The 14,251-nt window shown below is 57.8% G+C and overlaps 1 protein-coding gene across 1 annotated transcript in view; it reads right to left on the bottom strand.

Annotated features, from left to right (window-relative positions):
• PRDM11 (PR/SET domain 11) overlaps nt 1–13,999 on the bottom strand; it is an 82,125-nt gene extending 68,126 nt beyond the window's left edge. Inside the window, exon 1 of the mRNA XM_042904934.1 lies at nt 13,960–13,999. The gene's annotated coding sequence lies outside the window, so the exon portion shown is untranslated. The remainder of the gene's footprint in view (nt 1–13,959) is intronic.
• Between the last annotated feature and the right edge of the window lie 252 nt (nt 14,000–14,251).

Raw genomic sequence — 14,251 nt, 5'->3', positions numbered from 1 at the left:
GAGCCGGTAAATCTGCCCGAGGTGTGGGGTTACGTTACCAGGCTCCCGGCCACCACCACTGAGCGAAGGGTCAGGCTGACCTCCTTCCCTCCCCGTAGGCCCCGGTCCAGGACCTGCAGGGCCAAGCCGGGAAGAAATCCAATTACCCGCTGCATTCCCAGGCAGCAGCCTCCTCTGGGAAATCAGCGAGTGGACAGGGGGATGAGACCTTTGCAAAGGCTGGAGTCATCCCAGGCTGCCCACCGGGAGCACAGGCCCCTGTCCGCAGGGGTGAGGAGCGCAGCTATACAGGCGGGACCTCGGGATAGAGCACTGTTGGGATTCTGCTGGGTGCCTGGCACAACACTTTGCGTTTTACCTGTGTTCGCCTCTTTGTCCTCACAGAAGCTCCGTGACGCAGATGCAATTGTCACCTCTACTTTACAGAGGCTGGAACTGAGGCACAGAGAGGTGAAGGAGATTTCCCAGAACCACCGAGATTTGAAGGCCACCACGAGCCCACTTGCCACAACAGCCACCCAAGAGACGGGTCACTCAAAAACGCGTCCTTTGAGCAAGGGTAGAAAAACCCAAGTGTGAAGGAGAAAAGTGTCCAGGGCCCGTGGCTACCGTCGGCAGCTCTCTGGGGACTTGGCAGGGGACAGGAGAGCAGCCCTTTCCCCCGGCTCTAAAGAAGAGACACGGGAATAGTTTGGGAACTACAGGGTGACATTTGGTTCTGTGCAAAGTCTCAGTGGACGGACTTTAAATATTGTGCAATAAGCATTTAAAAAATGCAACAGGCGGGGCGCCTGGGTGGCTCGGTCGGTCGAGCGTCCGACTTCGGCTCAGGTCACGATCTCGCGTCCGTGAGTTCGAGCCCCGCGCCGGGCTCTGTGCTGACGGCTCGGAGCCTGGAGCCTGCTTCCGATTCTGTGTCTCCCTCTCTCTGCCCCTCCCCTGTTCATGCTCTGTCTCTCCCTGTCTCAAAAATAAATAAAACGTTAAAAAAAAAAAAATTTAAAAATGCAACAGGCTCCCGTGCCCAGCAGTATAGCTACTCTAGGTAAGCCCAGGAAGGCAGAAGAATAAAATCAGAATTAACCTAAATGCCTTTCATTAAGAGAATGTAGGAAGAGAGAAGGAAGAGAGGAAGGAAGGAAGGAAGGAAGGAAGGCAGGTAGGAAGGAAGGGAGGGAGGGAGGGAGGGAGGAAAAAACAATTACAGTAGCTTACTATGCAAAACCATGACTAGATTTCCTAGATCCAATGTTAAGTGAGAAAAGCATTGACCGAATGATCCGTAACCATTTGTTTGAACACACACACACACACACACACACACACACACACACACACACGTGCCCACTACAATGGCACATATTCCTACAGGTTCTGTGTGTCGATGCATAGAAAAATATCCAGAAGGCTATATGCCAAAGTAATAACAGTGATGATTAACCCTGCAGAGGAGGCTGGAATGTTGTGGTTATCCAGGAAGAGAATACTTGGCTGTTTAAATAATATTTGACGTTTTTGCAACGAAAAGGTACATTTGTATATTCCATACACGATTAAAACTTAGTAAAACAATATAAGAAAAGATACGGGGGGCTGCCTGGGGAACCAGTGAACTCCCTGTCCCTGGAAGTATGAAAGCATCCACACTGGGGTGGAGGGATTCAAAAAAACGTGAAGAAAACAAGGGTAGGTGGGTTAGCTGGCCCTTCGGAACCTCAGAGCCTTATCAGGGCAGTAGGAGCAAAGCCCTTATTCTTCCTGCACCAAGAGTGGCTTTAAGGAAGCACAGAGCATCGGACGCTAGAGGAGGGAGAGGTCGTGGACCCTCACTGTGACTTGGGCAGAGACGCACAGGCCAGTCTCTCCACCCCTCTTCCCCCCAAGGGACTCCTAGCTCTAGGCTCTCCGTCCCAGCAGCCCCCAGCCACTGGCCAGCATGCCCGGTGTTAGCCTCAGACTCCCAGCGTAGGGGCTGTGTCTCTGGGAGGACCTCACGCTGGGGACAAGAATTCAGGACAGAAGGAGGAGAAGAGATGCTCATAAAGCTGACCGCCCCTGTGACACCGAGCCCAAGCCATGGCCATGGCCGCGGCCGCATGGTGAGCCCTAATCCACAACAGGCTGAGCCCCAGCCCCAGACAGCCTCTGACCCCTGACAATATAGAAAGCAAAGGTCAGTGAAGCTCTTACCTCACCTGGCAAGACAGCAATGAGATCGAGACAAGAGCCAAGAGACATGGGTCTGAGTCCCAGCACCTGCCCTTGACTTCTCCTAAGAGACCCTGACAAAGTCACTGAGCCCCATGGCACCTCAACCCTCTCCCCTGCACAATGGGCGGAGGGTGGCTAACTCCCAAGCCAGCTGCGTAGCTGAAATGAGACATCGTCCACATAGTCTCTTTGTGGACTCCCACAAAACGTAGGGCCCCATCCAGGCCACGGATACAGGGCACTGAGGAACGGAGGTGGCCACGACAGAGCTCCAAAAGCAGCTAGACTTGCTGCAAATCTGAAGCCCAGAGGCAGCCAGAAAGGGGCCCGTTTGTGGCCCCAGGCAGGGACCAGGAAGGAACACACAGAAAGATTCTCCAGGCGGACAGAGACAAGGACGCGCGAGGAGACAGGAGTAAGTCTGAAAGAGCAGAGGAGCCTTTCTTGGCCACTGTCCTGGGCCAAGGGCCAGGGTGCTCAGAGAGGGCAGGGAGCCACTGGCAGGTGCCAAGGAAGAGTGCGGTTTCTACCTGAAACTGGGGGAGGGGACTCCAGGAGCCAGGCCAGTGAGTCCTTGCCTCACCGGTAGCCAGGGAACTGGGGCAGAGGCAGGTGACAGATCCACAAAAGGAAACCAAAGGAGGAAGAGCAAAACTCAGTCACAGAGCAGCCATGACCGGCTGCAGTGGGCCAAAGGGCCGGACTTGCCCTTGGGCCCGGGGCATAGCCTTGGAGGATCTGATCCGGGAGAGGGGCCACTGAGAAGCAAGGAGGTCCCACCTGGTGCTCACAGTGAAAAGCGCCAGCTCTGGGCAAGGCTGGCAGCAGCATGAAGCCTGAGGGAGGGCTGCCCCAGAGCCAACCTCTGCCACCCCAGGGAGACCCTAGGGCTGTGGCAAGTATTGAGTCCAGTGTGGGACCAGCCCAAGGCAGAGAGAGCCACAGAGGTCCAAGGACTCAGGCCTTAAGCCTCCAGATACAACCAAGGCCACTGTCAAAACCAGAGCCCCTCAGGGACTCCTGGTCCTGCAGCCAGCACCTAGACAGGCTGCAAATCCCCACACCCCCCCTTCCCCGGCCCCATCCCGCAGGATCCGGGGCAGCTGGACTCCCCGCTAAATGGCAGCCAGACAGTCCTGCCTGCCGCTGGCTTGGGGGCCCAGCCTACAGGGAGCTGCAGGGAGGGAGCAGGAGGCTGGGCCTCTCTGAACGGGGGGCCCCAGAAGAGGGTGTAGGTGGGGCGGGCAGGAGAGGCGCCTCCCACAGCGCTCTCTCCTCCCCGCAGGCCAGCCTTCTCCCTGGACCTGTGGCCACACGCAGGCCCGGGCACACCACAGGCTGTTCCCAGCAGCCCCCAGACAGAGCGGGCTGGCTCCTCTCCTCCCCAGGCTGAGACCACCGCAGCGACACTCACCTGGCTAGCCCCAGATGGGACACCCACCGTCCGTCATCGCCTCAACCAAGAGTTCGCTCCTCAAGCCACACCCGCAGGCCTCAGCCCTGACCCAGCAGAGGGTGGGTGCGGGAAGCCACTTCAGGCGGCTGTCCACTGTTCACCTCCTGTTCGGACCCCACGCCATCGCGCCCAGTGCCTGGTCAACCCCCCACCTCAGCCTCAGACCTCGGCCTTCCCTCCTCCTGCCCACATTCCCTGGCATGGCTCTGGACTCCTTGGGGGCGGCCGGGACACCCCCTTTGACAGTTCATAGCACGGGTAGCATCAGGCAGCGGGGACATGAAGGCTCCACCATGGCCAGCCAACCACGACAGGTGCCAACCCACTGACCAGAACAGCCTGGGAAGGCCTGCTGCTCACACCTGAGGATTGATTGCCTGCCCGTCCAGCCAGGCAAGGGACCCAGGGGCCACCAGGCACCAGCAGAATCATGGGGCTGGCTGCCTCAACTGGGACAAGGATAGGCCGGCTCACCAACAACTTACCCCACTGGGCACCAAGAAACTGCCTTCCTGGAGGCTGAAGACCAAAAGGAAACACCACTTGGATGGCCCCTCTGGTCGTTTAAAGCACCTCCTAAGCTGTGACTTTATCTCCCACCTCAGGACCTCCGCCTCCAGAATAGTCTTCAAGTCCTGACTCAGCCTGGCATTCAAGGCCCTCCCGGTCGGGCTCCCAGAACTATCTCCTGTACCTTTTCGCAAACACCCAAGACCACGTCCCTGAACCACCCGGCCCTCAGGTCATCTGCCTTTGCACATACTGTTCCCAGGGCCCGAACTTTCCTGCCTTCTTCCTCCACCTGGCAAACTTCTACTCTCCCTTCGAGGTCCAGCTTTATGTTGCTTCTTCCAGGAAGCCTAACGGGCTCTCCCTCTCCCACCCCTCCCCTCCCCGCCACATCCCTGAGCAAGTAGGGCATTTCCCACCTTCAATCACAGTGATGATCTGGGCCAGAGCTCCTCACGCTATTTGTGAAAGAGATTTTTTTTTTTTTTTTTAAGTTTTCCAATCTGTTGCCAACTGATGCTTTTGTAAGTTACAATAAAGAATGACACAGCAATGTCAAGTTGCAGTAGGAGTTTTTCATCACTTACTCTCAATGTTGTACCTACCTCGCTGCACACCAGTAACACACAGCCCAGAGATGGGGAGAGGTCTAGCAGTCCACCCTCTCTTTGGGTTCGGGGCCCATCGAATCATGTGTTTATGTTTGGTCCTCCAGAGCCCAAGGGGCACTCCCCGATCTGCTGTCCCAAATATTGGCTGGGAAGGGCCCAACAACCCTGTAACATGGGCAGCACCCGTGCTATGCGGCCCCATTTCTCAGACGAGCACACAGAGGCACAGAGAGGATGAGCGGCCTGGCCGACGCTGTACTTTCTCAGGACTACCCAGCATCACAGGGGCAGGTGCTTGGGCCCGGCAAGTTTTCCAGCCGACCCTCCTTCCCAGCACAGCCGCCAAGAGCAGTTCCCGTGGAGTAACAGCGACGCAGCCCCACGCAGTAGAGAAGAGCTCAGCCTCCGGAATCAGACAGACCTGGGTTCAAGTCCTAGCTCTGCCTCTCACAGCTGTGGGGCCTTGGGTAAGTCGCTTCACGTCTCGGGGCCTCACTTTCTTCTCTGTTAGTGGCGGCTAATAACACCGGCATGATCAGGCGGCACACTGCTTCAGGAAGGGCCCGGCCACACTTAACAGGCTTCGTTCAAGTTTGGCTATTGCTGGTGTTTACAGAGGCCCCGGGATCACCCAGCCTGAAACTTGGCCCTGGCTCCTCCCTTTCTGCGTTTCCTCCACCCAAGACCCCAGGCCCTTTCTGGGGGGTAAATTCTTCCCCTGGATGCTAAGTTGGCGGATTTCCTTTGAAGATTTCACCCCTCTGGCCTCCCCTCCCGCAGTCTAAGGACACTGCTCCCCCTCCCGTCCCTGGGACACCTTGAGCCTCTGGCCTCTTCACCTCCTCTCTAAACACGAGCCACTCTGGCTGCTCTGGCCTTTTCTCTAGGGTGCAGCTGTCTGGAGAGGTGCCTTGCACCACCCTGGGAAAATGCTGCCCTGTTGGGTTGGGCAATGAATGGCCCGGCTGCGGAGAGGTCAGGGACGGGGCCCCAGCTTGCAAATGCCTCCCCGCACCTCCCCCTGCCTCCTCCCACCTCCCCCTACCTCCGCCCACCAGAGCCCAACTTCCCCGTACCTTGGGCCATGACAATGCTGAGTCCACCTGGGCCGGGTCCCAGTCAGCTGCCCTCACGAGAGGCTCACTCCCTGCTCGGGGGGAGGGTCCAGTGGGCCACTCCCCATGGCCCTCAGCAGTCCCAGAGCCTCCCAGGCCGTCCATCTCTATCCCCCGAGCGTCGGACAGCAGGATCCCTTCCCAGTCTTCACCCCTTTCCCTTGGGGAAAGTGACAGATAGTGGGAGAAGCCACTCTGGGAAAGCTGACACTGTGGGGGTGGTTCCATATTTACTTGCTTGGTGACGTCCATAGCAGCCCAGCTCAGTGCCCAGGTCAAGCTGCTCGTCTCCTCTCCTGGTCCCACTCGGGCCCCCAACCCCGCCATTAGCCCAGGAGAAGCCCCGTTGGCCCTCCCCACCCCAGCTCCTTCGCGGACGCACATTCCCAGGGGCCGCTGCCCCCCCCCCCCCCACCGTGTCCCCTCAGGAAGGGGTGAGCCGCTGCCACAGCAGGTAGTCAAGCAGGACCTGACAGCCTCTCCTTTGGGAGAGCAGGGCGCAGAGACTGGGCCAAAGGCCCACCCTGCTCTGATGATGGCAGGATTTGGGGTTGAGCTTGGTCGCACCCTAAACAGCGTGAGCCCCAGCACACCGCTCTCCCGCTACGAGGCTCTATTTTCTCAGCTCCCAAATGGGGGTCACGAGAGCTGGGGTATTCACAAGGGATCTGGAAGAAGGCGAAGTTGGGAAGCGTCCCCGCTGGCCTTACGGGTCGGGTTGGGTAGGTCAGAGAGAAGGGTGGAGGACAAAGCCCTAGAAGCCACTGAAGGCTCCAGAGGCCCAGGTGTGCCTTTGCACACAGGGTCCCTACCCCTCGGCACCCAGCCGGGATCTGAGGCCGATACCGGGGAGCAGGACAGCCAGCAGCCCTCCTGTCCTCCTCCCTTCTCCCCTCGCCCAGCGTCATTTCTTCGTGGAGGTTCTTGGCCTGTCCAGATATGCCTGCGAGTTCTCACTCATGAGGTTCCCAGGTGGGGAGAGGGTCCTGAAACCAGCTGTGTAAACCAAGAGCTTATAAATAAACCCCACATTTAAAGCACCCAGGAGACCTGCAGGGAATTATTATGTAACACAGGCAGGTGACCCCTGAGGCTTCCTTTATAAATGCGGGTTTCCTGAGGTAACTGGAAAGATTAGATTATAGCTGTGTGACCAGGAGCGAGTCACTTAACCCCCCTGAACTTGACTGAGCTCCCCCCATCCATAAATGGATGTAGAAGCAACCTCGTGGGGCATCATATGTGTTCCTCTTAAATTCGGTCATGAGAAAACAGAGGAAAAAGTTTTCTTCCAGAGAACGTAGCACGGGACTGATACCAATGTCTCCATTTAATTTTTTTTTTTTTTAAGTTTATTTATTTTTGAGACAGAGAGAGACAGAGCATGAGCGGGGGAGGGGCAGAGGGAGAGGGAGACACAGAATCCGAAGCAGGCTCCAGGCTCCGAGCCGTCAGCCCAGAGCCCGACGGGGGGCTCGAACTCACGAACTGTGAGATCACGACCTGAGCCGAAGTCGGACGCTCAACCGACGGAGCCACCCAGGCGCCCCACTAACGTCTCCATTAACAGAAAGGGAAACTGAGGCCAAGACATGGCAGGCCTTGAACACAAGCCCGTGGGCGGGATGGAGTGGGATGGGTGTCTGAAAACGCAGTCAGGTCAATTTTAAGCAGGAGGCCCCCATGCCACGCTTAGCCTCTCATACCCAGGCCCTGCTGTCCCCAGCAAGGGGCACACGATTATTTCTGCACCCCAGGCATGCCTCCCTGCGGTCATGACCTCACACCCGAGGTGGCGACCCCCAAGCTGGCCTTATGCCACGCACAGGTGCCCCGTGCTTCTTTTTCTAGAGCCTCCCTGAGCCCGGCACTATCATCATCCCAATTTGCTGATGAGGAAACACAACCACAACAGCAGCAGCCCCTCACCCAGGTCTCCCTGGGGCAGAAGCAGGACTGAACCCGAGGCTCATGTCCCTTCCCGTGGCCCAGCACTGTGCCCCCGACCAGCTCCCCTGGCTCCCTCTCGGTGCCCCCCTCCCTGCCAGGAGGCCAGCCCAACTTTCCGGGTCCTAACTAGGGGTGTCCTAGCTACCCAGAAACAGAACTGTGCCCCAACCCACCCACTCCGAGCCCCAGTGTGGAGGGTCAAGTCCCCGCCAGCCCACCTTCCACCTTGGGATGGCCACCCCCAGGCCCTCGTCCTTATCCCCGCTTGCCTCGATGACTGCCACAGCCTCCTAATTGGCCTCCCCGCCTCCAACCTCACACCCAACCTGCTGCAGCAATCTGGCACCTGGATCTGATCTCCGGGTCGGCTGCCTCCTCCCTGGGGCCCCACAGACAGAAGGTAAACGCCTCAGCTCAGCAGCGTCGACCTTTTACAGCCTGGCTGGGGCAAAGCATCGGGGGGTTAGGGCGGGAGGGCTCGGGAGCCTGATGGCCTCAATGGGAATCCCGGCCAGGAGGCCTTGGGCAAGCTACTCCACCTCTCGGAGCCTGGGTTTTCCATTTCCCCTAAAGAATGGGAAGATAATCGTACCAATATCAGGGTGCTGCTGGGAAGATTACGTGAGAAAATGCACGTAAAGCACTTTGCACAGAGTAAGTGCTCAACTCATTCCCTCATTTTACAGACATCTGAGGCCCTACTACGTGCTATGCACTGTTCATACAGCAAAGAGCAAAGCTGACGAGAATCCCAGCTCTCTGGGAACTGGCATTAGAGCTAAAAGATGGCCAAAACCAAGATAAGTAAGGCCCACACAGGGCTCGTTCCATATGCTCCACACTAAGAAAAAAGGCCGGGACGTGGAGGGACCAGGGGGTAGGGAATTTAAGACAGGAAGGTGCCCATGAGAAGGTGCTATCTGAGCAAATCCTGCCGGAGGTGAAGGGGCTGGCCCTGGAGATAACAGATAGGAGTGCTCTAGGGAGCAGGAACAACCAATGCAAAGGCCCTGAGGCAGGATCGGGGCTGGTGTGTTACTCATATTATTATTACTATTATTCCCTTTCCAGCCTCATCTCTCTCCACCTCCTCCCTTATACATAGTTTCCAGCCAAGCGAACTACCACTACCGGAGCCCTTCTGTGGGCCCATGCCTTTGCAGAAGCCACACCCCATACTAGAATGCCTCTTTGCTGCCCAAATCCTCCTCGTCCTTCAAAACGCAGCTCAAAGCCTGCCTCCTCCTCAGGGAAGCTTTCCTTGACTTAGAGTCCGTGCCTCGCACCCTTCTGCTAGAACCTGTAACTGCTTGGTGAATCGCTCACCTCTCGCACTGGTCTGTGAGGTCTGCAGGGGACAAGACTGGGCTCCCACACCTCACCCCCCAGCCCAGCACGGTGCCTGGCACAGGGACGGCACAAGTGTCCCGACCGCCTGATGAATGAAGGAAGGACTGAGGGATGCCCCGGGCCTCCCCTCTTCCAGAGCCTCAGCCAGAGACATCAGCACGAGGGTGGCTGCACTGTGTGAACATTGGACTTTCCAGCGCAGATACAAATCTGCAATAGGAAACAGGCTTTTTAAAAATAACAGCACATTTTTCTTTTTTTCTTCATTGTTTTTTTTCTTTCTGCACGGCTTATTTTTCCGGCGCAGCCCCTGGGCCAGCTGCAGGCCCCACTCTGAGAACATGGGGCTCTGGGGCCTCCAAAGACTCTTAGGCCCCAGCCGGGGTGGAGATGCACCAGATGGTTCTAGACCAGCCTTGGGTACCAAGGCCACCAAGCGGCTCTGAGCCAGAAACCCGCTTGCACAAACCCCAATATTAGGTGGGTGTTTCCTCCTGGAAACTTACCCCCCAATAAGGGTTTTCTAACCCTGTGTGACGTTTCTAAAGGGGCTTCTCCTTGGGGGGGTCTGGGGTTCTCTGCCTTCATTCTAAGAGGGCATCCCTAGGGAGGCGGCATCAGAATGCCAGGGTCCCAATCCAGGCCATGCTACCGTGTAACCCTGGATCCTTTACTTCACCTTCTGGGGCCTCAATTTACCCATCTGTGAAATGGAAATAACAGCACGCACCCTGTGGAGTTGTTTTCCGCATGGCGACGTGCTTAGGACCATACCTGGCACGCCATGAGCCCTCAAAAACCATTTGCTGCCTTCGTCATTATCTCCATCATCCCTGGTTCTCCTACCCTGTGGCCCCTTCGCTGAATCATATACTCTCTCGCTCAGCAGATCAGCAAGGGTTTGCAAACATCTCACCCTCTTGCCCTCCTGGAATCGCCTCTCAAACATCCCAGAAACACAGCCCTTCTGCGGCATGGATTCCTGTAAGAACGGGGAGCTTAGTTTCTGTATTCTACAGGCCGGTCATGGCTGACACCTCCCTCCGGCGGCACCCACCTGCCCTTACGCCCGGGAGGCAGCGTTCACTCATCCTGTCCTTCACCTCCAGCATATAGTGAGCCTGCCGTCAGTGCTCGGGGATCCTTCAGAAGGTATCTATCGAGCAGCTCTTGCGGGCAGACACTGGAAATACAGAGGCGCGTGCACACACACACACACACACACACACACGCACAGACACACAAGCCAACCCAGGCACCGCCCCCCACAGAGCTCCCGGTGGTCTGACGAAAGGGGGAGACCACAATCAATAACCACACCCACAAATGTAAAAATTGCTACCCGGCAATGCAGCAAAGGGGAGGTACATGGGGCCATGAGGGGTTGTAATGGGGGATTCGACCTAATCAGGGAGGGCTTCCCTGAAGAGGTGATGCGGAAGCTGAAGGATGAGGAAGCCTAAGCAGGGGGAGTGCAATGCACAATATGAGGGGACGGAGGGGACAGGGCAGAGGGGACAACATGAGGCAAGTGTCATGTCAGGTGGAACACGGCAGATGGAGGGATGCAAAATGGTGTCCCCATAGGGTCTGGAGGGCAGCTAAAGGATTTCTATCTTTCTCCTAACAGCAGTGGGAGTCCCCGAAGGGTTTTTCAGGCAGGGATTGATGGCCTCAGATTTGTTTGTCAACAGGGTCACCCCGGCTGCTAAGGATGAGCCTCCCCGAGTCTGCGTGTGTCTACCTATCTCTGCCTGGAGTGCTCCTCTAGTCCCTGTATCGGTCAGGTCAGGCCAGGTTATGCTGTAGGAACAAACACCCCCCCCCCCCCCCCAATCTCAGTGGTTTAAGACAACAAAGGTCTTGGGGCTCCATCCCACCTAGTGACACAAGCAAAAGCAAAAGCAGCCACCATCCCACCTACTGCTAGTTGCCACAGGAAAAGGGCACTCTGGACGGGCTTGTGCCAGCCACTCAATGCTTTGGCCCAATGCGACCTGTGTCACTTTAGTTCACCACTCACTGGCCAGCCACACGGCCCCACCCAAACACGAGGGGGCCTAGACTCCGTCCTACCGTGTGCCCGGGTGAACTGGGAGCTGTAGGGGACTGTAATGAGGACCACCAGACACCCTCCCTCTCCATCTTGCCCTTTGCCAGCCTTAACTCATTCGTCGGATCTCAACCGTTCGGATTCCGGAGGAGGGCCAAGCACGCGCAGGAGAAAACAACACACGGAGCACGGCGAGATCCAGGAGAGGGTAGGAGATGGGGCCAAGGAGAGGGCAGAGGCCAGATCACTCCAGGGCTTTCAGGTCGTGGTGACAATTTGGTTCTTTACCCCAGAAGCACCGACAAGGCTTTTCACTGTGTTAAGCGAGAAATGGGAGGCCTGATGCGATCTTTTTTGGAACAGATCTGACTCACTGCACCGTGGAGTCTGGCATGGGAGGAAGGTTGCAGGTGGACAGTTAGGAGGCTCTGAACGTTGTCCTGGGGAGAGACTAGGATGCTGGAGAGGAGGAGAGATGGAGAGAGGTGGATGGATACACTCTACAGGCTCAAGTTCTCTAGACCTGGGGAAGGATGTGGACTGGGATGAGGGAACAGAGACACCAGCGTTTCTGCCTTAAGGACTGGCAAGAAGGTGGCAGCTTTGGCCAAGATCAGAGCCCTTGGGGAGGCTTAGGGAGCAGATTAAGGGACAGCCTTGGATACCATGTGTTGGTCATGACTGTGACATAGCCAAGAAGACAGGCCAAGGGGGCAGCTGAATAAACAAGTACGACTCCTGACTCGTAGTCCAGGGGTCTTTACCTCCTTCATACTTGCCAGTGACCTAGAACCGCGAAAACCTTGCCTCCCCATCCCCATCCGGGCGAGGAAAGATTCAGGTGATAGAAGTCTTACTTGACCCCAAGGAGAATAAATTCATGAAACGCATCAATATAAGGGACCTAGAAGACAGAACCGTAACTCGTGCCAGTAGAGCATATAAGGGATGGTTGTGATGGTGGATCAAGGGCTCCTGGGACAAGAGAGGGGAGCCCCTCATCCTTGAGAATGTCATTAGAGGAGAGAACGAGACCCTGCCCCAGCGGCTCCTTGGAGGCCCTGTCAGTTTGGAACTGCGTGGTTCTGGGTGGGGCCTGCCAGGTCATGCTGATATTCCCCGGGATAGCACGTTCGTTTAGCAGTAATCCCCAAGAGAGAACAACGCTTCTGAAATCAGGAGCGGGGCGTAGACGAGGCATCTTATCTCTATCGGCTTTAATCTCACAACTGCCTTGCCAGACAGGCTCTGTTGGCCCCATTTTAGGGATGGACAAGCAGGGTTCAGAGAGGCCAAAGGTAACTGTGCCAAATCCAAAGTCACGCGAGTTATGCGGCGGAGGGGGAAGGACTCCAACAGAGAAACCCCTTTTCATTAAACTCAAGCAGCCACCTCGGGCTCTTCCCAGAAGGTGTTCAGACTTGTGCCCACACAGCACCCTGCGTGCACCTCCGGGAGAGCTGGTGGGTGAAGACCATGCCCCCGCTTGGCCAGCTTCCTGGCCACGCACCCCACACTCCCAATGCCTCTCAAGGGGTACTGTGGACAAAGGAAGCTTGAGTGCCACAGGCATCAAGCTCCACGGAAAATTCGTTTGCCCCAGCCCAGACAAAAACCCCTAAGTTTATAGGGTTTCCAGCCATCAAGAGCAATCTCTCATTATTGCCTCCTGTCCCCGCGCACAAAGGGCTGGGCGTGCTTCCTTTCAGCCACCCTAAATTATATACCACGGCCTTTCTCCACATGAAGCAAACGTCTAAGAAGAGAGATTTAACATTTTTCTCTCCTAAGTCCCGGCCCATCCCGGGGGTCAAGCCTCTATTGCCCAACCCAGTTCGAGACAGAAGCAACTTTTCAACCGGCGTCGCCCAGCGTTCAAGAAATGTGCATTCTCCTTGCAGCGACTTGCCTAGGGCGTGCTGGCCTTGACCGGAGAAAGGTCATCGGCCCGCTAAGTTTCTGCAGTTTCCGCGTGTGCGAGCACCTTGGGGACTGCGAGTGGGGGGATGGAGGAGGCTACACTCCAGAGAGATTTCCCGAAGAGTCTACACCGCAACCAAGATTTCAAACGTATTAAAGAAACGGCCTCCGGCTCGGCCACATTTAGCGGGAAGTCGCGGGCTGCTTGGGAAGAGGCCCCACCGCCTCCCGACGGGCCCGAGCCCCCCAACATCTGCCCCAGGCGCCGAGCCGAAAGTGCCCCCGAGAACTAGGCCAGCGGCCGCACCGAGCCCTCCAGCATTCCGCGCCCCGCCCCGCCCGTGTCACCGCGTTCTCATTCCGAACGCTCGGCCCGGGCGGCCGCTCCCATTGGTCGGCGGCCACGTCCGTCAGCGGGCGGAACGTCGGCGCAGAGAAAAGGCTACATTGTAACAAGGCGAGCGAGCGAGGAGCGAGCGGGGAGGAAGGAGGCGGAGGGGCGGCCCCCGAATCCCGCAGCAGCAGCGGCGGCGGCGGCGGCGGCGGCGGCAGCTACCTGCCGAGGGTTAACCCACCTCGGGGCCGGGACGAGCCGCCCCCCCCCTCCGGCCCGCGCCCGCGCCGCCCGGGCCCCCCGCTCCTCCCGCGCGGGCCCCCGGCCGCCCGCGCCCCCCGCAGCCGCTCGCAGCCCCTGCACCGGCGGCCCCCGCGCTCGCTGGCAAACTGCCGAGCGCTTTCCGAAGCCATTTTCAATGGCCACATTGGCTACCGGGGCTGACTCACCTTCCCGGGAATGCTGCGGCAGCCGCGGGGCCCGGGCGGCGCGGGCGGCCCGGCGGGCGGCTCGGCGGAGGCGGCGCGGCCCCGGCTGGCGGCCCCCGCGGCGGGAGCGGCCGCGCTGCGGGCGCGCTGGTCCCCGGCGAGGCAAAGTTTCAGCGCCAGCCTCGGCGCGGCGGCGGCGGCGACTCGCTGCTGCTCTCCTCCCCTGCTTTGACCACCATCTTATTAGTACAGGAAATGACATGGAAAACGGAAGAAAGCGGCGTTTGGGGCAGACGCGGACCCCCCAATTCAG

The sequence above is a fragment of the Panthera leo genome, chromosome D1 (assembly GCF_018350215.1).
Source record: "Panthera leo isolate Ple1 chromosome D1, P.leo_Ple1_pat1.1, whole genome shotgun sequence".
Taxonomy (NCBI): Eukaryota; Metazoa; Chordata; class Mammalia; order Carnivora; family Felidae; genus Panthera; species Panthera leo.
The sequence above is the reverse complement of the archived record's forward strand: the minus strand, read 5'-3'. Positions and strand labels throughout refer to the sequence as shown.